At 42.4% G+C, this 24,756-nt stretch overlaps 1 pseudogene; it reads right to left on the reverse strand.

The window, feature by feature from the left end:
- Window positions 1-4,009: 4,009 nt before the first annotated feature.
- Window positions 4,010-4,127, reverse strand: LOC124546069 (annotated as a pseudogene).
- Window positions 4,128-24,756: the final 20,629 nt, after the last annotated feature.

A 24,756-nucleotide genomic window follows, 5' to 3' on the forward strand; every position in this document is an offset into this window, starting at 1 on the left:
CTGTATCTCTGCCGCCTCCTGCGACACACCAGGGAAGAACGTCTCCTACCGGACGAACAATGTGGTTTTCGCCCTGGACACGCAACAACGCACCAACTGCTTCGACTCGTTGAAGAGGCCCTCGATGCCATCGAACGGCGGGAGTATTTCGGAGCCATCTCCCTGGATGTTTCACGGGCGTTCGATTCTGTATGGCACGACGGGCTTCTCTTCAAGCTCCTGGACCTCGGTGTGTCCCTGCCGCATGTCCGTCTCTTAAAATCTTACCTCGCCGACAGAAGCTTTCATGTACGCACGGAGGACCTGTCGACGCGCCGCCGGGTCAGGGCTGGAGTTCCCCAAGGCTCCGTCCTCGGGGAACTGTACATCCTGTATACCGCAGACATGCCGCGAGTGGACAGGGTCCACCTCGCCCTCTACGCGGATGATACGGCGATGTAGACGCGAAGCATGAATGCAGCTCTTCTCCAACGACGCATGCAGGCAGCGGCTGACACGCTTAGTCAGTGGGCCAGGAGATGGCGTCTCAGCTTCTATGGGGCTAAGACGCAAGCCCTCCTCATCACCAAGAAGTATATCCCAGCCGACCTACGCAGATCATCATCAGGGGAACCGCCGTACCTTGGGGCAATACTGCTAAGTTCAAAATGGTTCAAATGGCTCTGAGCACTATGGGACTTAACATCTGTGGTCATCAGTCCCCTAGAACTTAGAACTACTTAAACCTAACTAACCTAAGGACATCACACACATCCATGCCCGAGGCAGGATTCGAACCTGCGACCGTAGCAGTCTTGCGGTTAATACCGCGAAGTACCTGCGTGTGACGCTGGATAGAGGGCTCACATGGAGACACCATATCGACGACATCGTCAAAAAGGTCAGCGGTAGAATGACTCTACCCCTTCCTAAATCCGACACCTGCGCTCCCGCCAGAACAGGGTGTTGCGCTCTATCTTACGCTCATACGCCCGCTTATCGACTACGCCGCTGTGGTTTGGGGCAATGCTGCAGCGACCCACGTCGACCGACTCCAGCGACTTCAGAAACGGATTCTGCGTCTGGCATTGCACCTCCCTCGGGACTTTCCGTCGGACGACCTTAACCGAGTCTCCAACATCCCTACTGTTCGAGACAGGTTTCGTCAGGCTGCACGGCTCTTTTACGAGAAGAACGCGCAGTCCGAAAATCCGTTCCTTCGAGCACTGGGCCACCGGGTGGAGCGTCCTAACGCAACCAGATGGCCCCAGCTGCTTCGCGACTACTGAGTTGCCAACACGTCCAGAACACCGTCCCAGCAAACTGACAGGACATCAAACACGAAGTCAGGCCACATCGCACGCTCCGTCAGTTTGGAGGAATAGCCTTCCGGCTTAGACTCCACCGACCCACAGGGGCTCATCTGTCCCTATCAGGCAGCAGCAGCAGAAGACAGTCACCACTTGACAATGGCCGAGGAGTACTCGGCCGAAAGCTCGTGGATTTTAAACCACGTGACGTGGTTGGAAGCCCGAGAAACTTTATTAGTTATCGCACTTTTTATTAGTCGTACAATGGTCGAAAGTCCATATGCCTACTAATAATTTGTTACGGTTGCACTGGGTACAATGAAATTTTATCGGTTGGATGAGCCACTACATTTCGTATGAAATGAGGAATGTTAAGAAGTAGAGACTAAATGCTATAAACAAGCTGTTATACCATTTATGCAGAGCATAGAACTTAAATTACAACTACTGCACAGTTACGTATTTTATTGTAGTACTAGTAATCAGTAAGACTCAATAAAAGCAGATTTCAGTAGAATATGCAATGCTCGTTAGTACGTAAACATCCTGTTACGAGATAACTCGGTTAGAAACGCATTTCGTTTGCTGAGCCGTGCGAGCGAGACGAGCGAGCTTGCTCAGGCTTACCCTCGTCACATACGCGCCGCCGTCTGTCTTTCTCGTAGGCCTCGACTTGCTGTCTTTTCTCCCTGCTCCGACTCAGTACATCGTCGTTACTTACGAGGTGCGGCTAGAAAAAAACCGGACTGATGTTGGAAAAAACATTTATTTACAATTATTTACAATTTCATGTTATCTCCTTCAATGTACTCTCCTCTTCGGTCTCTACACCGCTCCATACGAATTTTCCACTGTTCATAGCAATGCTGCAGATCACTTTCGGTAAGTCCATACATTACTTCCGTCGCTTTTTCTTTTACCGCTTCAACAGTCTCAAATTTAGTTCCTTTCAAAGCTGACCTGACTTAGGGAAAAGAAAAAAGTCACAGGGGGCCAAATCAGGTGAGTAGGGTGGATGATCTAAGATGGAATGTTGTGTTTTGCCAAAAACGTCTTCACTGAGAACGCACTGTGAGCTGGGGCATTGTCTTGGTGAAGGATCCATGACTTTTTTCTCCACAAATCGTTCCGTTTTCTCCGTACTCGCTCACGTAGGGTAGCCAGGACGCTAATGTAGGAATGCTGATTCACTGTTTGTCCCTCTGGTACCCAATCAATGTGCACAATCCCTTTGATGTAAAAAAAAACAATCATCATTGCCTTGAATTTCGATTTTGACATTCGTGCTTTTTTTTGTCGTGGAGAACCAGGAGTTTTCCAATGCATCGATTGGCGTTTAGTTTCGGGATCGTAAGTAAAAAACCACGATTCATCGCAAGTAATAACATTTTGTTAGAAGGTGGGATCACTTTCAATGTTTTCCAGGATGTCAGAACAAATCATTCTTCGGCGTTCCTTCTGTTCGATTGTGAGACACTTTGGAACCATTTCTGAACACACTTTGTTCATGTTGAAACTTTCATGAAGAATCTGCCTAACACTTTCCTTGTCAACTCCTGTTAACTCAGACACTGCTCTGATTGTTAAACGGCGATCTTGTCGAACAAGTTTACCGATTTTTTCAATGTTTGCATCAGTTTTTGCTGACAATGGTCTGCCAGTGCGAGTGTCATCACTGGTGTCTTCGCGGCCATCTTTAAATCGTTTAAACCACTCAAACACTTGTGTTCGCGATAAACAATCATCGCCGTACACTTGTTGTAACATTACAAACGTTTCACTTGCAGATTTTCCTAGTTTGAAACAAAATTTGATGTTAACACGCTGTTCTTTCTGTACACTCAACATTTTCCGACGCACAGACAAAATGTCAACTACTTAAAACAGACGCCATGGGCAGATTAAGTGCAGGAGGCAGATGAAACTCGAGCAGTAGGCGGAGCGAGAGTCACGTGACAGGCCACGCGACTTTCAGCGTTATTGCATTCGTTTTATTGTTTCACCAGTACTAGTCCGGTTTTTTTCTAGCCACACCTCGTATAGTTCCACCCGTCTGATCTTCAGTAGCCTTCGCTAACATCGCATATCAAAAGCTTCTGTTTTCTTGTCTATTAGGTTGGTGCGTAAGTTCGTAGCGTTCCTTATTTTTTTTTTTTTTGTATGTTGGTATTCCGGTTGCTATGGGTTTATTTATCGACTGTCATTTCTTATCTGTAGTTCATTGTTGCTATTTCAGTTTACATATTGCCATTTTTCTATTTGGAGATAATGAGTGAAGCTATGGGCGCTAGAAAATGAAGTGCCAAGAGGAAAAAAATCGGAATATTTCTGCCGTAATCTTGTGTTTGAGTTCAATAGAGGGGTGACAGCAGCGGAGGCAGCCAGAATCATTTGCGCCGTGCGTGGGGATAATGCCACTGGACAGAGCATGGCAAGAAAATGGTTTTCCCGTTTAAGGAGGATCGTTTTGACATTAGCGACTCTCCACGTTCAGAAAGACCTCTGGTTTTCGTTTAAAGCACTCCGTCTTCAGGCCACGAGTGGCCTACGGGGGACCATCCAACCGCCGTGTCATCCTCAGAGGAGGATGCGGATAGGAGAGGCGTGGGGTCAGCGCACCGCTCTCCCGGTCGTTATGATGGTATTCTTGACCGAAGCCGCTACTATTCGGTCGAGTAGCTCCTCAATTGGCATCACGAGGCTGAGTGCACCCCGAAAAATGGCAACAGCGCGTGGCGGCCTGGATGGTCACCCATCCAAGTGCCGACCACGCCCGACAGTGCTTAACTTCGGTGATCTCACGGGAACCGTTGTATCCACTGCGGCAAGGCCGTTGCCCAATGAAGATCGTTTAAACGCATTAATCCACAATGTTCCACGACAGTATACTTGAGAACTACTAAATGCGATGAACTGTCGTCATTTCATCATCGACCGACATTTGCATGCGGATGAGAATGCTGAGAAATCGGGTGTATGGGTACAGCCAAAATCAGAAAAATCACCTGGTGGCCTTAGGTGGATGTCTGCTTGTTTGTCATCAATTGGCTCGTGAGCAACACCGACCACTCCTATCCTGTATCGTTACTGGTGACGAGAAATACTGTCTTTGCGCTAACGTAAGGAAAAGAAAGGAATGGTTGATCCCAAACAAAGCAGCAACTCCCCGTACGAAGACCTGCGCGCATCCACAAAAGATAATGGTACGCATCTGTCATGCAGACGCAGTCCAAGAAGAGTGAATGAAGAGATGCTACTCCACGGTAACACCGCCCGCATTCTGCAGGATTCCCAATAAACACTGTACAGGAGTTGGGTCGAGAAGTCATCCGGCACCCGCCTTATTCACCTGATCTCGCGTTCTCAAATTTTCATCTATTCCGCCCTCTATCAAACAACTCTCAAGGAACTTCCTGTCCGGATGTAAATGCGCTCCGAACACGGTTCGACGATACTTCGCCTGAAAACCACGTGATTTCTACAGTCGAGGAATCGAAAAGTTACCCCAGTGTTGGCAGACTGTTGTAAATAGCGAAAGAGAATATTTTATTAATGACTAAAGTTTCTATTACGTGTATCTGTTGTGTTTATTTAACTCAAGGAAAAACGCACGAACTTATGCCCCAACCCAATATAATGTTCATCGCCCACGTTTCTCTTCCGCACAAATCTACTACTTGTCATTGCGCATTTTATAGCGTCTCTGCTTCCACTATCTTATGCTATTTTGCCCCCGAACTAGCAAAATTCATCTACTACTTTCAGCGTCGGGTATCTTAATCTAAATCCCCCTGTCATCATCCAATATAATTCAGCCACACTCCTTTAACCTTGTTTTACCTTTGTTGAACTTCTTTGTAGGCGCTGTCCATTGCACTTAACTGATATTGCAAATTCTATGCTGTCTGTGACCTAGTAACAATGTCACCGAAAGACATTAAAGTTTTCGTTTATTTTGTTTTTATTCTGTTTTAGCTGCGTTCACATTTGAGTTAATGATGACTAGTTTCGAAAGCATTCGTTCATTTTCAAAGCACTACTTGAGTCATTAGCTCTTTTGGTACGGGGTTACTCAAGGTTATTATAAATAGCAAAGCTGTCATCAACTTAAAGATCGTTTTGAACGCGCCAGCGATTTCCTAGCCCTGGTCCTACTGAATACTGATAAGGCCGTTGCCTTCCTCCAGCCTTTGAACTGATTTACATAGCCAGTTTTAGGCGAACCCACAGTTTAACAAGGACTCCGAACCACTGTACAATCCGGCATTTTTCACGGTACCATACGCCGCTAGAGATGGAAGAACCGATAACCGTCGGATAAAAATCCCACGACTTACTGCGGACCGAGCCCCAGACCTTTGAATCCGTACTTCAGCACTTTACCACTGAGGCTCCTTATTTTCATTTTGATAAGAATGGGGATCTCAATCATTGTGACGAAATTATTGCTGTCACTGATTTTATTATTCCATAACCTTCGAAAAATCTGGACAGTAAGAAACGAACATGGGCAACACATAGCTGTGTTGCACCGAACGAGTTTCTCGAAGTTATCGCCTCCAAAAACATAACGATGTTTTTATTTCTTGTTCTGCAATAACGGCACAAAAACTGCATTTTGTGTGTTGTTGTTGTTGTTGTTGTTGTGATCTTCAGTCCTGAGACTGGTTGGATGCAGCTCTCCATGCTACTGTATCCTGTACAAGCTTCTTCATCTGCCAGTACCTACTGCAACGTACATCCTTCTGAATCTGTTTAGTGAATTCATATCTTGGTCTCCCTCTACGATTTTTACCCTCCACGCTGCCCTCCAATACTAAATTGGTGATCTCTTGATGCCTCAGAAAATGTCCTACCAACCTATTCCTTCTTCTAGTCAAGTTGTGTCACAAACTCCTCTTCTCCCCAATCCCATTCAGTACCTCCTCATTAGTTATGTGATCTACCCATCTAATCTTCAGCATTCTTCTGTAGCACCACATTTCGAAAGCTTCTATTCTCTTCTTGTCCAAACTAGTTATCGTCTACGTTTCACTTCCATATATGGCTACGCTCTGTACAAATACTTTCAGAAACGACTTCCTGACCCTTAAATCTATACTCGATGTTAACAAATTTCTCTTCTTCAGAAAGGCTTTCCTTGCCATTGCCAGTCTACATTTTATATCCTCTCTACTTCGACCATCATCAGTTATTTTGCTCCCCAAATAGCAAAACTCCTTTACTAGTGTAGGCAACACTAAGAATTGCGCTACTGACATGGTCTAATCCAATTGGATTTCACTCCAGGCGATAGCGGGAGCCCATTATATTTGACGAGAATTCCGAATAACAGCAGAGTCCAACGTTCTTCACTTGGCATTGACCGAGGTAAACGAGGTATTTTGGTGTGTATTAAAATTTTTTCATACTGAGCAAGAACCAAACCATTTTTATTTATTTATTTAATTTCTTTTGTTATGCCAGTACTTTTCCATTCAATCAATTACCCGTTTTCCTGCAAAAGTGGAATTAATAAAGAAAAGCAGCACTTCATTGTGACATAGATTGAATGTAACATATCCTAATAAGATGAAAAACCTTCATCTTCCTAGACTGAACAATTTTGTCTTAAAGTGAAATAGAATTTCACCTCTTTGTAGGGAGTAAATTAATTTTTTTCTCTTCCATTAAGACAAATAACAGCTTCCAAAGCAGAAAAATTTAAAGTTATAACTAAACTGTTCGTCTGAAAGAGTGTAATTGACTAAAAATTTATGAGAATGGAAACTGTAAATGATAACTGAGTAGTGTAGCGTATGTATAATCCATTTACCACATTTTTCAAAGGTGAACATAGGCCCTAAAAGATATACCTTAAGAACTATTGGCACTTGTTCGGCAGAAGAGATGTGTTCCACAGTAGGCAAGATCAAGTGCTCATAGCTCTTACGATATGCATTTTAAAGCCCATTTTTACTAGACTCTTTTTGTTTCATTTTGGTCCATACTACCAACTTTGAGACTTTCTAGATGGAGTTCTGGTTCACTCCGTATATTCACCAACAAAGAGAAGTAATGTGGTGTCATTATTAGGACTGCAAGTAATTCAAAGAGATAAACGAGTGAATTCTTAAAATGCGACTATGACAACGCCAAGATTTATGCTGGTTTTTACTCACCGATATGAGAAAGAAACTATTATAAAATTGCCGTAAGAAAGTAAACAGATAACTCTTCCGACTCTAGCACACGTCTTCGAACAGTAGAAACACCAGAAAGAGTGTTGCCAGAAGTTATTTCAGTGGACGGGCTTGAGGCCACTGACAATACCTAGGTACTGAAATAGAAACAACAGGCAGTCTTGGCTTCTGAGTGAGAACTTTGTATCATATGGTTGACGATCTTTGAGTGTGGACGCCAGCATGAAAGTCACACTTTCTCGAAATTCTGCGATACTGCGGTAATTGGCAGATGCGCCTTAATACATCTTCGTAAAGGAGCGAAATGATCGGATGTTAAAGTTCCGGCATTTCTCAGAGAACTGTCAGATGGCTTTTATTGTTCACCACATACATAAATGATGTAGCGAATAGCGTCGAAAGCTTCTTTAGGCTGTTCGCGGATGACGTTCTTTTGTAAATTAAAGTCGTACCGCCAGGAAATTGTGGTGAAACAAGGAATTGTGGTGAACTGCAGGGGCGAAGGCCTTGGTTCAGAGACTGGTAGTTTGTCCTGAACGTACATAAATGTAGAGTATTGTACACGAATTATTATTCACGAATGGCGATAAATCACTGAATACAGTAAAAAGCGTAAAATACCTGGGAATATGCAGCCGGAACTGGTATGAACACATAAAATTAGTTATCGCAAAACGGTGATGCCCGACCGAGAGTCATTAGGAGATTCCAAAGGAACCTCAGTTCATGTACGTTGACTCTTAAAGACTATGATGCTATTTATTTATTTAAATAGCGAAGACTTCGCTGCTGCATGAACACAGGTCAGCACTGGAACGCTGTGGCGTGGTGTTTTCAACGTAAGTAACCGAAACATCTTCCCTTTAATAATTTGTTTACACCATTTAAAATCGTTGTGAGGCACAATTGCAGTTAAACAGACACTGTCTGACACTTTATTTTGGTTGTAGGGCAGCACCAGTTCAAGGAAGTTTCATAATTTGGGAAAACAAAGAGTGAAAGCTAATGTAAAATGTACCTTAACGTGAACGAGCCGTCTGAACATGAATCTGCCGGTTCGAGACCAGTAACGGGGCTATTTAAATAAATAGCATTATAAAAATTGGTTGACTGCTGTTATCTTCTCTGTAAGACTCAGTCTGTACTTTGTACACAGGCTCACAATGTCAGTTTCGACAAAAACAGAAATTCAAATCATTCACGAGAAAGGTAGCATACATCATCCAAGTTCAGTCGATCCTTGAGTATAGCTCGTCAGCGTGACAGCCTTACTAGTGAGGATCAAGAGGGGAGATGAGATGGATGCAATGAAGAGCGATTCGGTTCGTCGCGAGTTTGTTTATCAAGCGTGATGCGACACTCCCCCCCCCCCCCCCCCCGCCCCCCCCCGGGACACACTGCTCTCTGCCGCAACCCGTTTTCCTGCGTGGACTCTACAATTCTTGCATTTCAGACTTTCCTGGATGTATCTCTTTTTTTCTTCTTCCTGTAGATCTCCAAATTCTGTTATCGTCAATGCGTCGCTTATGGCCAAACCATTCTAATTATTCCCTTTCTTCTCGAAGTTTTATCTATTCCTTTTATTTGCTTGATGTCTTCATTTGTTAATCACCCACAAATGTGGATTTGCAATTTACTTATTATGCTTCATTTCCGTTGCCTGAAGTTTTTCTTTCATTCTCTTTCTCAGTGTCCACACTTCGGCCCTATACATACCTTTCCAAGTAGCTTCTTCGTAACTTTGAACATATTGTCGTTCCCTAATAGAAGATGTAGTTATTTAATAATTGGCCTTTGCTTTCCTAATTTTATTTCGTTCATCTTGATGGTCTCTTCTATCCGTTTTCAGCGTGAAAAAAATGGCTCTGAGCACTATGCGACTTAATTTCTGAGGTCATCAGTCGCCTAGAACTTAGAACTAATTAAACCTAACTAACCTAAGGACATCACACACATCCATGCCCGAGGCAGGATTCGAACCTGCAACCGTAGCGGTTGCTCGGCTCCAGACTGCAGCGCCTAGAACCGCACGGCCACTCCGGTCGGCTCAGTGTGAATAAAGTGCTTATAAGAGATTAAATTTATTTATGGATTCTTGTTATTTCTTGGTAGAACAGTTCCTTAAAGAAGAGATTAAATTCTTAATAGCTCCATCCTCAGTCATTCACTGTAACATATCATTCCCACTAGGGTCCTTGGACCATCCCAATCGCAGTATGGATTTCAAAAGGGTCACTCTACTGAGTCAGCTACTTATATACATACTGAGCACATAACTGAGAAAATAGGAAATGATACTTTTGTGAAAGTTACTTACTACATTCGCACAAATAGGTTAGCTTTAAACTTTGAAAAGACACAGCTCATCCAGTTTTGTATTGTAAAAAATATACCGCACCTTATTAATCTTGTACTCCAACAAGAAATAATAAACAGTAGAAAGTTCATCGTCCTAAGTTGTGCATATTGATGAGAAACTTGAAAAACACCTGCTAAAGTTTTTAGATCCAAGTACTTTTGCCGTAGGAATAATGCCAACATTGAGGACGTAGAAGGCACTAAGTTAACATTTTGCATATTTTCATTTACAGATGGCTAACGGGATAATGTTCGGGGGTCACTCCTCACTTAGGAGAAAATCACTTATTGCACAAAAGGTAGTACTCAGAACTATGTGTGTAGTTCGCACATGTACGTCTTGCAGGCATTTCTTTAAGTAGCCGTGAATATTAACCACAGCTTTACAGTACATTTATTCACTTATGAAATTTGAAAAGTAATAGAGATATTCACATGTACTACATAAGAACTAAAATGATATACACTGCTCTTTAATGAATCTAACTTCGGCACAGGAAGGGGTGATAGCTGCAGCTATAAAACTCTTTGACAAGCTCCCCATGAAAATGAAATGCCTGACGGATACAGAAGTGTTTCCAGATGCAGAAGGAAGATGTTTCTCTTTAAAAAACCCTTGTGTAACATGTAATGGTGCAGTTATATACTTTTTCCCAAAGAATAATTAATTTCAGACATAAGTGGGAAAGAATATTAATTCCAAATTGTCGCTGAGTGATGGGAAAAGGGCAGCAAGTGAGGGAAAAATCCTTTTATTAATACTTACGGGAAAAAAATCTGTTATATATTGTCGTGCAAGAGCTTCTGAGCTGCCATCTAGCTTCAAGTTTCGGGGAATGCAGTTCGCAGAAGACTGATGGGCATGAGGAACAGTGGGTCGAACTGCTCGAAGTCTATAATTCGCTGTAGGCGGACTGAAACATGAAGAGTAATACAAACTGTCAGTCGTAGATTTGTATCAGTTTTACGCTCATGTTTATTTGACTGCGTCAGGATTGGCCTATTATGACAACATTATTAACAATGCTTTAGAACAGTTAGAGAGTCAATATTACTAGGCGCAGTGACTATTTTTCTTCGAAGAATATATGATTTTATTTGTTTCTCAGCAGCTCACTGTTTTCTGTACAAGCCAAATGAAGTGATAGTGACACTAATTTATTTTGCTTGAATGCATTGTGCAGTTTCTGTTAGCAACTGCTGTGTGGAATTATGACATTTACTTATACCATGTTTTGGAAATGATTCACTGGTAACGCTCGTTTCACAATAATTCCTGCAAACGTTTCGTCATTTTGACATCACACACAATCTCGACGACCACATGATCGGCCATCGTCTTTCGTTAGCATTCGATACGGGCCTCTCACAAGATTTCATGCTGGCGTACGGGAGATTTACAAAAACATGTCACTCTTGGAATGATTTCTTGTAATTATTACTATAAGAAACTGTCGTGTAATGATTTATCGACGGTTAATGCCTCCATGTAAGAGTGGTCTCTTAGGAGCGAGTTATTATCGTGAATAATTTACGAATTAAGAATGAAATATACTTGTTTTATAATCTGCAGTGTGCCGTTTCAATGTATCGGAGCACTGAAAATTTCTCATAAACACATCACAATTATCATTAACCGTCGCTTAATAACGTATCAACGAAACAAGCCTTCAAGATAGAATGTGATAACCAAGACCGGAGTTAAACATCGCTTTTGTCATGTTAGCGTTGTTAACACGTTCTGTTACTTTCTTCTGAAAGTAATACATGTGCGTTTTGCCAAATTGGAAGTTATTTACACTCAGTGAAATCTGAGAACGAAGCATCAAATAATTGTTTAGGGCTTTCCGGGTATGTGGTTAGGCAGGAGCCTAAGAATGACAGCTCACATTGCTGCGACTGAAATGGGCAACAATGATATTAATCTTCTTTCTTCTCACAGCTATTTGGCTCATTATTTCCAAGTTTGCGCTGCCTTTTGAGTGTGTGGTTAGGCAGGAATAGCTGCGAGTGAAACGATAAGCAGTAAGGTTCATATTATTCTTTGTCATAAATATTTCGCTATTTATTTACGAATGTGTGGCGTTTTCCGACGGTGAAGTTAGTCAGGAACCTAAGAGTAACAGCTTTAATAGCCGCGACTGAAACGAGCAGCAATAAAATTCACATTCTGCCTTTTCACTAAAACATGCCTCTTTATTTACGAATATGTAGCGACTTTCGGGTATGTGGTTAGGCAGCAACCTAAGAGGACAGCTTAAACTGCTGCGAGTGAGTCGAGGAGCAATAATATTCATATTCTTCCTTGTCACAAAGTCGACAGCCGATCATTTTGTCGATGTTGGGTGTGACAGGACTGTTGTGAAAAGAGCCTTCCCCATGAGTCACTCCGGGGAAGCGGAACGTTTTTTTCACAGTCAGTTGCGTATTCTAAGGTCCCAGTCGTGAGTTTTATGCTGGGAAGTTAATGCCTCAGGGGATTTTTATCTTAGACCCATAAAAGTGGTAGCCTACCAGAAAAAAACTTCCATCTTCAAATTGTAGCTCGGATTATAAGCCTCATTCCAAACTTATTGAAAAAGGAAGCCACTACAGACGTAGAGGGATTCTTAAATAAAAATTATTAGTCATTTTCGCAGAAAAAACTCTAAATGACCAGTGCGTAGCCACATTAATATTTTTTCAAAGTTGTAAATCATTCCAAAGGTGTTACCTTCGGTTCATGTCGGGACCGAAGCAGGCTGGTCCATTTCAGGAATGTTATTATCCACAAACCATTGCCTCACAGATGTTGCTTTACGACAGGGTGCATTATCGTGGTGGTACCTCTAGCGTACACAGCACACAATGCTGTAAAATGTGTTCATATTCATCCACATTTAGCGTTTTCTTCAGTGCAATGAGGGAAACACGTCTCTACCACAACATCATCTTCTTCATGCTTCACTGTTGGCACTACAAACAATGGCAAGCAAAGTTCTCCAGGTATTCGCCAAACCTTTCCATCGGATTTTCACAGGATATAATGTGATTCATCCTTCCAAATCACTCGTTTCCAGTCATCCAGTTTCCAGTGGTGGAGCTCTTTATACAACCTCAAGTGTTGCCCAGGACTGGCTAGAGAAATGTTTGGTTTACAAAAGGCTGCTCTACCACTACCACCCAGTCTTCCTTTCTACGAACAGTCATTGTACCATCCGCACTGCAGTTAGCACTCTGGAACTCACGTGTGATTCCTTCTCCTGGTTTCATGCGATTTTTTTACAACCACCCTCCTCAATGTTCAACGGTCCCTGTGCTTGACTGCGTGAGGTCTGCTGGACTTGGTTTAGCTGTGGTTGTTCCTTTGCGTTTCCACTTCGTAATAATGTCACCAACACTCGACTTGAGCGGCTTTTCAAGGGTTTAAACATACCGGGTGATCAAAAAGTCAGTATAAATTTGAAAACTGAATAAATCACGGAATAATGTAGATAGAGAGGTACAAATTGACACACATGTTTGGAATGAAATGGGGTTTTATTAGAACCAAAAAAATACAAAAGTTCAAAAAATGTCCGACAGATGGCGCTTCATCTGATCAGAATAGCAATAATTAGCATAACAAAGTAAGACAAAGCAAAGACGATGTTCTTTACAGGAAAAGCTCAATATGTCCACCATCATTCCTCAACAGTAGCTGTAGTCGAGGAATAATGTTGTGAACAGTACTGTAAGGCATGTCCGGAGTTATGGTGAGGCATTGGGCGGATGTTGTCTTTCAGCATCCTTAGAGATGTCGGTCGATCGCGATACACTTGCGACTTCAGGTAACCCCAAAGCCAATAATCGCACGGACTGAGGTCTGGGGACCTGGGAGGCCAAGCATGACGAAAGTGGCGGCTGAACACACGATCATCACCAAACGATGCGCGCAAGAGATCTTTCACGCGTCTAGCAATATGGGGTGGAGCGCCATCCTGCATAATCATCGTACGTTCCGGCAGGTGTTTATCAGCCTGGCTGGGGATGATGCGATTCTGTAACATATCGGCTACCTCTCACCCGTCACGGTAGTAGTTACAAAACCAGAATCACGCATTCCCTCGAAGAAAAAGGCCCGATAACTGTAGATGTGGTAAATCCAACCCATACCTTGACTTTCTCGTCGTGCGGAGGAGTTTCCACGACAGTTCTATTATTTTCGGTAACCCAAATTCTGCAGTTGTGGGCGTTGACAGACCCTCGGAGCGTGAAATGAGTTCATGATGCCGATGGATTTTGTACGGATAGCACCGGAGGGTACGCCTCAGTGCCAACCATACAGTAGTGTATGGAATGCCGGTGCGACGTGCGACTGCACGAGCGCTGACTTCCCCGTGCATAGACGAACCCGCTACAGTCTCCATTTCTTCCTGAACTGTCTCAGCAGCATTACGCCTTGTGCGCGGTCGGCCACTACGAGGTCTATCGTCTAAACAACCCGTGGCTTCGAACTTCGAAATCATTTTTGCCACAGCTGCATTTGTCAACGGACCTTTACCCGTTCGAATCCCCTTCCTATGGCAATAGGATCCTAACGCTGAACTAGCACATTCCCATTCTGATAATACAGCTTCACTAAAAGCGCCTTTTCAAGTAACGTCAACATGCTGCGACTGCTGGCGCATCTGATTCTCTCTCTCATTAACAACTCCTTTTATACACGATTGACATGCGCAGTCACTGACGTTTTGCTGTCCAGCGCCATCTGTCGGACATTTTGTGAACTTCGTTTTTTTTTTTTTGTTCTAATAAAACCCCATGTCATTCCAAGCATGTGTGTCAATTTTTACCTCGCTATCTGCATTATTCCGTGGTTTATTAAGTTTTCAAATTTACACTGACTTTTTGATCCCCCAGTACTTGGATTTGTTACTCATGTGAGATCCAATAAGTAGTCCGAAGTCACTGAGCTCTGATGACCAACCCAACTGCTTCTCTGCTGGTTATGTGTCTCATAGAAGCTCTACTTGCCTTTGCCAGCCACACTTCTAGCATGGATGAATGATGATTGAAAATGACGGTTTTTTTGTTTATCTGGATGATTGTTTGCATGTATGACTGTTGCCTGTAATCTGTTATACCTTAAATCGTCTGGTTAGCATGGAGACCGGTCTTTTCTCTGAGGTGCCTGGGTATTTTGTGCCTGATGAATAAGTTGGTGGGTCGAAGTGGTTCAAAAATGGCTCTGAGCACTATGGGACTTAACATCTATGGTCATCAGTCCCCTAGAACTTAGAACTACTTAAACCTAACTAACCTAAGGACATCACACAACACCCAGTCATCACGAGGCAGAGAAAATCCCTGACCCCGCCGGGAATCGAACCCGGGAACCCGGGCGCGGGAAGCGAGAACGCTACCGCACGACCACGAGCTGCGGACGGTCGAAGTGGAAGGCGTCTCATACTGATCTTCTAATTCTTTTTGATGTACAAGGTGTGGTTGTAAAGTTTTAAGAATGGATCCGCTACTGCTTAATGGTTTGGCAGGCAGGAACACGGAGGGTGGCAAACAAAATAAGGCATTTTTCATGGCACAACTACACAGCCATTCATGATTGTTGTGCGATTCAGAGTTAAATTTCCAATTGAATTGGCGACTTTTCGTTTTAACTGTCTGCGAAATTGTTAAAGCAGGAGTCGGCCTACCTAGCCTCTTAATTTCTAATTTTTCTTCAAACTTCCGTGAACTGAAGGGTTGTGACTGTGAAGTGCTGTGCCATCCACCATACTCCCCGGACTTAAGTCCTTGTGACTGATTTGATTCCGAAGATGAAGGAACCACTTCGTGGCATTCGCTTCAGAACTGTTCCAGAGATTCGACAGGCACCAGACCGCTCCATTCGCACCTTCAACAGAACAGGCTCTGCTGACGATATACTACGCCTTCCACATCGCTGGCAACGTGTTCTACACAACGCTGGTGACTACTTTGAAGGACAGTAACAGGTGCAAACATGAAACTCTTTTGTGTCAGTTGTGAATAAATAGTTGCCACTATTTAAGTTCCAACCCTCGTACATCCCATCTTCCGGTTTCCATCCCGTTCTTCTAATTCCTTCGTGCTGCATCGTTCTTTTTTTTTCTTCTTTTAGAGAGTGTATCACAATTAAGGAGTCGAATTAGGATTCTTCCATTATTATGATTGTGGTATTGCCCTTCCTGTTCACCTACATCCCCACAGTTAGCTTCCCTTAATCGATGTTCAAAAATGACTGCCTGATTCACACCAGTAGCGTATCTACTGAAACGTCACAACATGGATTTGGATACACAGTGACAAGTTTAACTGCTCTCAAATAAGGTATATCATCTTGATATTACTGCCACAGACGGCAGTCTTGTATATTGGGAACAACGTCTGTAAACGTTGAGTATATCTTACGCATACAGAGAAAGTATGATAATTAACAGCGAAAATCTGGTGTAAATGAAGGCATAAAGCAAAAAAAGAAAAAAAAGGCGTTTCAGGTAAACATGTGTCGGTAAAAATGCGGTTTGTGGGATGACTGTGGACTCTTGGTTCAGAGTCAACACCGACTTAAAGACTGCGCAATTTGCGGACGCCCGGCGGCAGCTTTCAAACGAGAGAGCTGACGAAACAGCTGCAGCTCAGATTCTGTGAGATAATCATGCCGCCACGCCGCACAGCTGGCGTGCAGTCACCTAGCCTGTCACGCTCAAAAGAACGTTGTATCGTGCTCAGAAGCACCCAAACGATTTGATCTTTGGTTAAATTGGCATTATGTAGAAAAGTTTTCCGATTGATTTGTTGCGTGGTTTACTAATGCCCCATTATTTATCGTAACAAACAATCACGCTATGGACGTAGGATGATTACATAATGCATTCAAGGTCATTTCCCTTGCCCCCTAATTTTTTTTATGTTAAGATAGTTAAGAACATTTGGACTAAGAACATTCTAACTAGATGTACAAGGTAACAACTCACAACTGCGGGGAGTGGCAATTGACATACGACATAAATAAATGTAACGTTCCAAGATGCTACTCCAGGCGGGTGTAAAATGAATGTGCGCAACGGAAAATAATAAACGCTAAGATGAAGATTCGGCGCTGTCTACCCCCTGAAGCAGATCTTAGGATCTCTTAATTCTATAAATTACAATCTAAACATAAATGAATGATGAAGGCAACTAATCCTACTAAATGATAAACGTTGTTCCTGCTTATATATTTATTGTAGATTAAAAAAACCTTTTTATTACAAAGTTTACATTTCCTAAGTAAAATTACTAAGCAATTGCCCAATTCTGCCCCTTATTATGACGGTGCGATCTACACTCATGCTCGAAAATTAAGCATAATGCTGATACATTGTGAAAATCGCTCTGGTGGCCGGTTTGCTGGTTTAAATCACCTCGGGGTATGACCATACGGTGCATCTGACCTGCGGTCGTCGCACGGTGGCGCTGGCAGCAGTCCACATACGCAGAGGTGTGTTGGTGTTTGTCAGAGTACGGTGCAGCGAGTAAGTGTGCAGACTTTTTCAGACGTGTGTTGAAAATGGCTCAAAGAACACATATTGATGACGTTATGAGGGATAGAATACTTAGGGCGACTGGGGGCTGGTCAAACACAGCAGGTCGTAGCATGGGCCCTCCGTGTGCCACAAATTGTGATCTCAAGATTACGGCGACGATTCCAGCAGACAGAAAATGTGTCTAGGGCCTACAGTACGGGACGTCCACTGTGTACAACACCACAAGAAGACCGATATCTCACCATCAGTGCCCGCAGACGATCACGGAGTACTGCAGGTAGCCTTGCTCTGGACCTCACCGCAGCCACTGGAACAGTTGTCTCCAGACACACAGTCTACAGACATTCGCCCGGAGACCTGCAAGGTGAATTACACTGACCCCTTGTCACAGGAGAGCCCGTAAAGCCTGGTGTCAAAACACAGTACATGGTCGTTGGAACAGTGGTCCCAGGTTATGTTCACGGACGAGTCCAGGCATAGTCTGAACAGTGATTCTCGCTGGGTTTCCATCTGGCGTGAACCAGGAAACAGATACCAACCCCTTAATGTCCTTGAAAGGGACCTGTATGGAGGTCGTAGTTTGATGGTGTGGGGTGGGATTATGATTGGTGCACGTACACCTCTGCATGTCTTTGACAGAGGAACTGTAACAGATCAGGTGTATCGGGACATCATTTTGCACCAGTATGCCCGCCTTTTCAGGGGTGCAGTGGGTCCCACCTTCCTCCAGCTCGAGCACCTGATCCAGAGTATGCCAACTTGTTGTGCGGCCTGTGTACGTGTGCATGGTGATCATATCCCATACTTATGTCAGGGTACGTGTGCAGGAAACAATGGGGTTTTGTAGCACATGTGTTTCAGGACAGTTTTCTCAACTTATCACCAATACTGTGGACTTACAGATCTGTGTCGTGTGTGTTCCTTATGTTCCCATGCTATTAGCGCCAGTTTTTTGCGGTGCCACGTTGTGGTGGCACCTCATTCTGCAATTATCTTTAATTTATGAGCATGAGTGTAATATCAATAGCGCGAAATCACTGACATCATCCACGTACCAAACACTAGATGACACTACTTTCAAAGATGATCTACGGTGGTGTGGAGCCCCAGTGGAAATAAACTAACGTGATCACAGCTGTTTAGCTTTTATAGCCGTAATATGCTGAAGCAATTTGCGATATCACGGTATGTACTGCGTCCGGTGCGTCGAAGTGAGGGTTCTCGTACTCGTCTGCGACGATGGAAGAATTCCAGCCACAGATAAACTCTCTCAAACACTAGGACGGCAGAAGGCGGTCCTCTGACTAATATACTGTAATACTGTCTTCTCCTCTCTGTGTTCTACAGACGAGAAACGCGAACTCCCAGCCACAAGGACGGAGTTCAGATAACGTCTCAACGTAAGTATAGGCAGAGGAGAAGTGCTCTCAATTACTGAACGCTGCATACTCCACGACGACTTCCAACCCGGAGGTGAAGTCCAGAATCGTATAGGTTCGCAACAGTACAGTGCCTAACTGTTCTAGTTATAAACTTTCCTGAGAGCAAAGACAGCAAGTCCATCTGTTCTAACAAATCTGATATCGAGCGACCGTCACACACGGGGGCTCCTAACGGAAGACCTCGTCTCTCCACCGCTGGCTTTCCAGCAAGGCTCAGCTCCCCACCATCGTAATTCCGAATACGAATCATATTCCCGAAACCACGGAATATTCTCCCTCTCTACAGATTCTTCCGAACGCCGACCAACCATGTTTTAGTCTTTTGTCGTCCAGCGCGGAAAGTTCGCGAGTAAAAACCTTTACTCATACAATGGTACGCGTCTGAGTAAAAATCCTTGGAAATAACCCAGCCTGCGTGGATTCTGAGGTGCCGCTTCTTCGTTCCTCTAACCTGCATCCAAGATTGCAGAGTTCGGACGTATTATCCAGTTATCGTTCCGGTCCTACTACAATAGCGGCCGGCCGTTACCCTACTGTGCTCCAGAGCTCAGGTGGCACGACCTCTGTCTAGCCACTTCCTGTATTTAAGCAGGACCAACACCGGTGCGGGCCTTCCACCCAGAGCTTGAGTTCTGCCTGCCGTTTCATCTCCACTGGCGTTTCAATCTCTACTAGTATAGGCAATCATTTATTACGCCGTTTTTAAAATAAAGACAACCCGTCACCTTTCATGTAATAGGCGTTGACAATTATTTACCCTGCGTACGTGACAATGTCAGTCTCCTTTAAATATTCATATATACAATGTACAACCCATCAAATGATTTCTAATTGTGGTTGTAGTTCACGGCAAAGTATGTGGATGAGTGCTTGTAAGGTGCGAAATTATAGCCACCTTACTACGTATTGCCAATAAATAGACAAAAAGATCCTTTACTGCATGATTACACGATTGCAGAACAATCACTTGAAGTAGTTACTTCATTCGAATACGTAGGAAAATAACGAAAGGTTGAAATTGGCCAGTCTTATAGATAATAAAAAATAATACAGCCTATCTGGACCATATTTTGATTCACAAAACACTTTGAGGCTGTGGACCTCCACAAAAATAAAAATAAAAATTTAATAATAATAAATGAAAAGCACCAGTTTGCCTTGAAACACGTATGTAACATAGCAGCGATGGCGAGGCATTGTAGCATCTGTGACCAGAGAGTATGCGCTTGACCGCGCGAGTGTTGCGAGTCGTTGCTCAGTCGGTCAGTAGTCGTGGCGAGTCTGTCAGCAGTAGTCGTCGCGTGCAGTACGCCAATAGTCGTCATGGAGAGCGGTAACACTGGTCAAGATGGTGAATAAGGTATACTGTTAATTAATATAATCATTAGATAATGAAAAATTTTATTTATTGTAACTATTCTCCAACAAGTTCCCCAATAATAATTTTTATTTCAAAAGCATTTTCTCAAAAATTTAATTTTTTATTGAACTAAAGATTTCGTTGCACTTCCCATTTCATTCCACTTCTTTTGAAGAAAAATTTCACTAGAATCACAAAAAAAGGAAATATTATTATTTGCAATGCAGTTCCTCCAAGCGGTGCGCAACAACAAGAGCAGATATGTGACATCGATTTATTCTGAGGTAAGACTTTAATTCTGATTGTTTTACACAGGGCCAAAGACCGATATTTCGGTTTAATTGAATTTCCTTATCACTGAATGGACTTTAATTTTTTGAAGGATTTATATTTGAGTCAGATTGCGTATTTCACATTTTTGTTGCCATTGTCAGTACATTTGTTTGTGGGCAGGTTACACTCGGCTCCCATTTCTATTAAGTATTGCTATATTTCTTTTAAAATTACGGTGGGGAGGTTACACTTGGCGACACCCAGTCCAGGATCGTATTTCGTTGAGAGTCTTTTGAACAACAGTCAGATATCTGCTCTTATTTGCTTAGATAATTAGGATTTGGCGCAACGCTTTTAATAATATTGTGACTTTCTTTCTGCAGGTCAACGGCAATTTGCTGCTTTGTTGTATTTGTGTGTTACTTTTGCATTGTGCTTATTTGTTTTGTGAATAATTGTGACTATTGCAAAAATGCCGCGAAAGACTGTGAATAGTGTATCGCGAGGTATTATGAATGAAATTACCGACTCAAACAACTTTACCGATAGGACATGTGACACGCAGTGTAATGATGACAATCCTGCGATCACTAACAATCAGTGCATTACAACCACTAATGATGATTTTTGTCTTAATGATGAACAAACGAACTCAATTGTCTCGTCTGTTAATTTGACGACAATTGATGACGCGGGACGCTCTATTGTAATGAGCGCTGCCGAGCTTAACACAACCGATTTGGAAAACTCAAGTAACGTACAGACAAATTTGTCTAATGAAAATGAACAGGATACACAAAGTACGACGGATTTATTTAATTCCGAAATAGTGTCTGACAGTCTACATTGGACTGATAAACCTTTTTGTAAATTACAGAATGACCAAGTGGTCACACAAAGCGAAACAATTCCAGTTCCACCATTAATTAGCACAGAGAATAGAAATGCTAATTTTGGCTCAGATCAAATTATGGTACTATTGCTGCAACGACTTAACCAAATTAATGAAAAACTTGGCAATAATGACAAAAAACAAGACAAACTTAATGAACAGGTCAAACAACTTAGGGAAGATAACAAACAAGATAACAAACACTTAAATGAGAAACTTGACAATAATGACGAAAATCTCAAACAACTTAGTGAACAGGTCAGACAACAGAATGAAAAATTGGACGACAATTCCAGACAGCTTAGTGAACAAATTAGAGCCGTTGCCGCGCAGTGCCATGACACTAAGGAACAGTTGCGCGTGGAAATTGAGGCTTGTTCACAAAAAAATAGCGAAGAAATAAAGTCGGTTGCGCAAGAATTAAAGGAAATGCAAACAGCCGCGACAGATACACTCAGAGACGAAATTAGCGGAGTCGCCAAACAGTGCTCTGAAAAAGCTACACAATTACGGGACGAGTTTAGAGCAATGACGGTAGAACTTTCGCGCACTATGGACGCAAAGATAGACGCGAAATTCGAACAGCAGAACACTCAGATTAACGAGCGCTTTAATCAGCACATACAGAACAGTGATACGCGTTTCCGCAGATTTATTCAGGATCAAAACAAAGTAAAACGACAAGTCATGGAAACAATCACTGCACAAAGACAAGAGGACAAACGTAAAATATTCGCGAAAGCGAAGACGTATGTAGACAATAATATTACTACAGTGTCCGACAAAATTAATACCATAGAACAATTGAACGCGGAATTACGGGATGAAATTTCTGACCTTAAATCAAAAACAGATACACACACAGTAAATATTCAAACAGTGACAGATAGATTCGAACAATTAGATCTAACACAGGATTGTGATGTTATCAAAGGTGATGTTAAAAAACTGAGCGAAACTACGCGCAAGTTGCAAAAACAGATTAATGCGTCTGATTCTAAAACCGATGATCAGGTTAAAATACTGACTGAAAAATGTGATGAATTGGCCAGTCGTATTGATGTTATCGAAAATACTAATGACAATAAATCAGACGATACTGCACCGGTTTCTTTTATCCAAACACCTGAATTTCAAAATTTACAGCAGACAATTAATGAAATCGATTCATCTAACAACACGTTACGTAGGAAGTTATCAAATTTACAACAAGAAGTAACAGAAATGAAAAACACTTCTGTTAATAATACACAACAGACGCCACTTTATGAACATGTGTCAGACTCACGCAGCGCGTATAATTTGGGTAATCTGCAGAGAGTACGGGACTTAGATTCCGAACAACCACAGTTCAATAGATACTCTTACGATCCTGAACCTGTTCCATCACACAGAGATGACAATTTCGACTACAAACATTTTCTGTCAGTGAGAAAGTTTAAAGTTTTTAAAAACGATAGAACGCAGATTCACCCACTGGATTGGATTCAACAATTTAGCTTTGCTCTTCCACCGAATTGGCCTGTAACACACAAACTTGAATTTATTTGCAGTTTTTTGGAAGGCGAACCGGCAACTCGCATGAGACCGATCGCAAGGCAATGCTATTCAGTAGAGGAATTTCAGAATGCTTTTCTGTCAGCGTACTGGTCGAAGACGACACAGCGCGCAATTAAAGACCAACTAATTAGTTTGCCAAACTACGAGAACTCAAATTTTCCCAGTGTAACGCAATTTTTTGAGCACATGGTACAACAAAACCAGTACCTAAGTGAACCGTACAGTGAATCCGCACTTATACAACTATGCATCTCTAAATTACCACGGTCATTACGAGTGTCACTTCTAACGGGCCAGCAAAAAGAAAACATTTCAGCATTCAGAGATCTTTTACAGCTCTTGGAAGTACAGCAATCCGATTATTCTTTTGTAAACAAAAACTTTTCGAGTAACAACCAAGGTCAACAACAGTACTGCAATTATGATCAGGGACGTAATTCCAATCGGAAAGATAACAGACGTTTTAGGAACGACAACTACCAAAACTTTAATAACAGGCAAAATTCTAATTATCAATACCGTCAAAATTTTCAGCAACAGGAACAACACTTTAGTAACAATAGAGGTGTTTCTCAACAACAACATCAAAACCAGCCGGTTAGCATACCTAACCAACAATGGGATACATAAGGTCAACCAGGCTTTAATGTTTCGCCGCGTGGACGTATAGCCCCTGGTCCAACAAATAGTAACGTACGTCAGCAAGGAAACAACTACGTACAAAGAAGACAGTATTTCAATTCCTATCGTAATGCACCGTATAGGAATGACTATTACGACAGACGTAAAAATAATGAGGACAATTTTCAGCGAACATCTAACAACAGTCGGTCATACCAACAGCAAAATCATACGCAAGAACATTTTCTCATGAATGAACCCGACAGTAGGTACCATCCGGAGCGTAACACGCCTGGAAGAAGTAATAGGACAGTTCAAATAGTCGAAATGCCACAGAATCCTCCTAATAATAATAACACGTCAGATAGAATCTGACTAAATACTGCACAGGACGCATCTTCTAATAACACAAGCACTACCTTAGACACGCAAAATGTTGTTCACGAAAATGTAATTACTTTTGACGACATCAGAGACACTCTTTTACAGGAAAGACCAGTTATTCAGAAAACCATTTCACATCCTGTTATCGAAATTAAAATTGGTTCATCGAAATTCTCAGCAGTAATTGATTCCGGCTCACCTATATCAGTAATAAATGAGGAGACTTTTAATGAGTGCAACAAAGAGAATATCTATCCGACATTACCTTTAGGCAAAACAAAAGTGAAGGGAGCAGTATCGAGTAAAGGTGTAGACGTTAAATTACAGACGCATTTATCATTTTGTATTGGAGGTCATACTTTTCACTCTAATTTTTGGATTGTGCCTTTATTGACAACAGACATTATTTTAGGTACGAATTTTCTGGTACAACACGACGCAGTTATTGATTTTCAGAATTCTTATTTAATGTTAAAGGATGAAAACGTACAACTTGCTTTAGAATTTCAGCACTCTTTATCTGCGGAAGAACAAACAATTAACCGCACAGAGGTCATTTCCGCAACACGTAACATAGACTGTAATCCCACATTGTTCACGGATACGTACGTACATAACTATAATACTCCAGACGAAGCTGACTACGACGTTATGCAGTTAATTTCTGATAAGGTTAAAGAGAGCAGTGCAACTACAGACGACGAACGAACGCAATTACACAAAATTCTTTTACAGCAAGCTCCAGTTTTTGACAACATTCCTGGTACTATGTCCGGCTTTATGTATGAATTTCAAGTCAAACCGCACGACACATTTAAAGCAAAGCATTATCCCATTCCATATGTTCACAGAGAACAGGTTAAAAAAGA

The sequence above is a fragment of the Schistocerca americana genome, chromosome 8, assembly GCF_021461395.2.
Source record: "Schistocerca americana isolate TAMUIC-IGC-003095 chromosome 8, iqSchAmer2.1, whole genome shotgun sequence".
Classification (NCBI taxonomy): domain Eukaryota; kingdom Metazoa; phylum Arthropoda; class Insecta; order Orthoptera; family Acrididae; genus Schistocerca; species Schistocerca americana.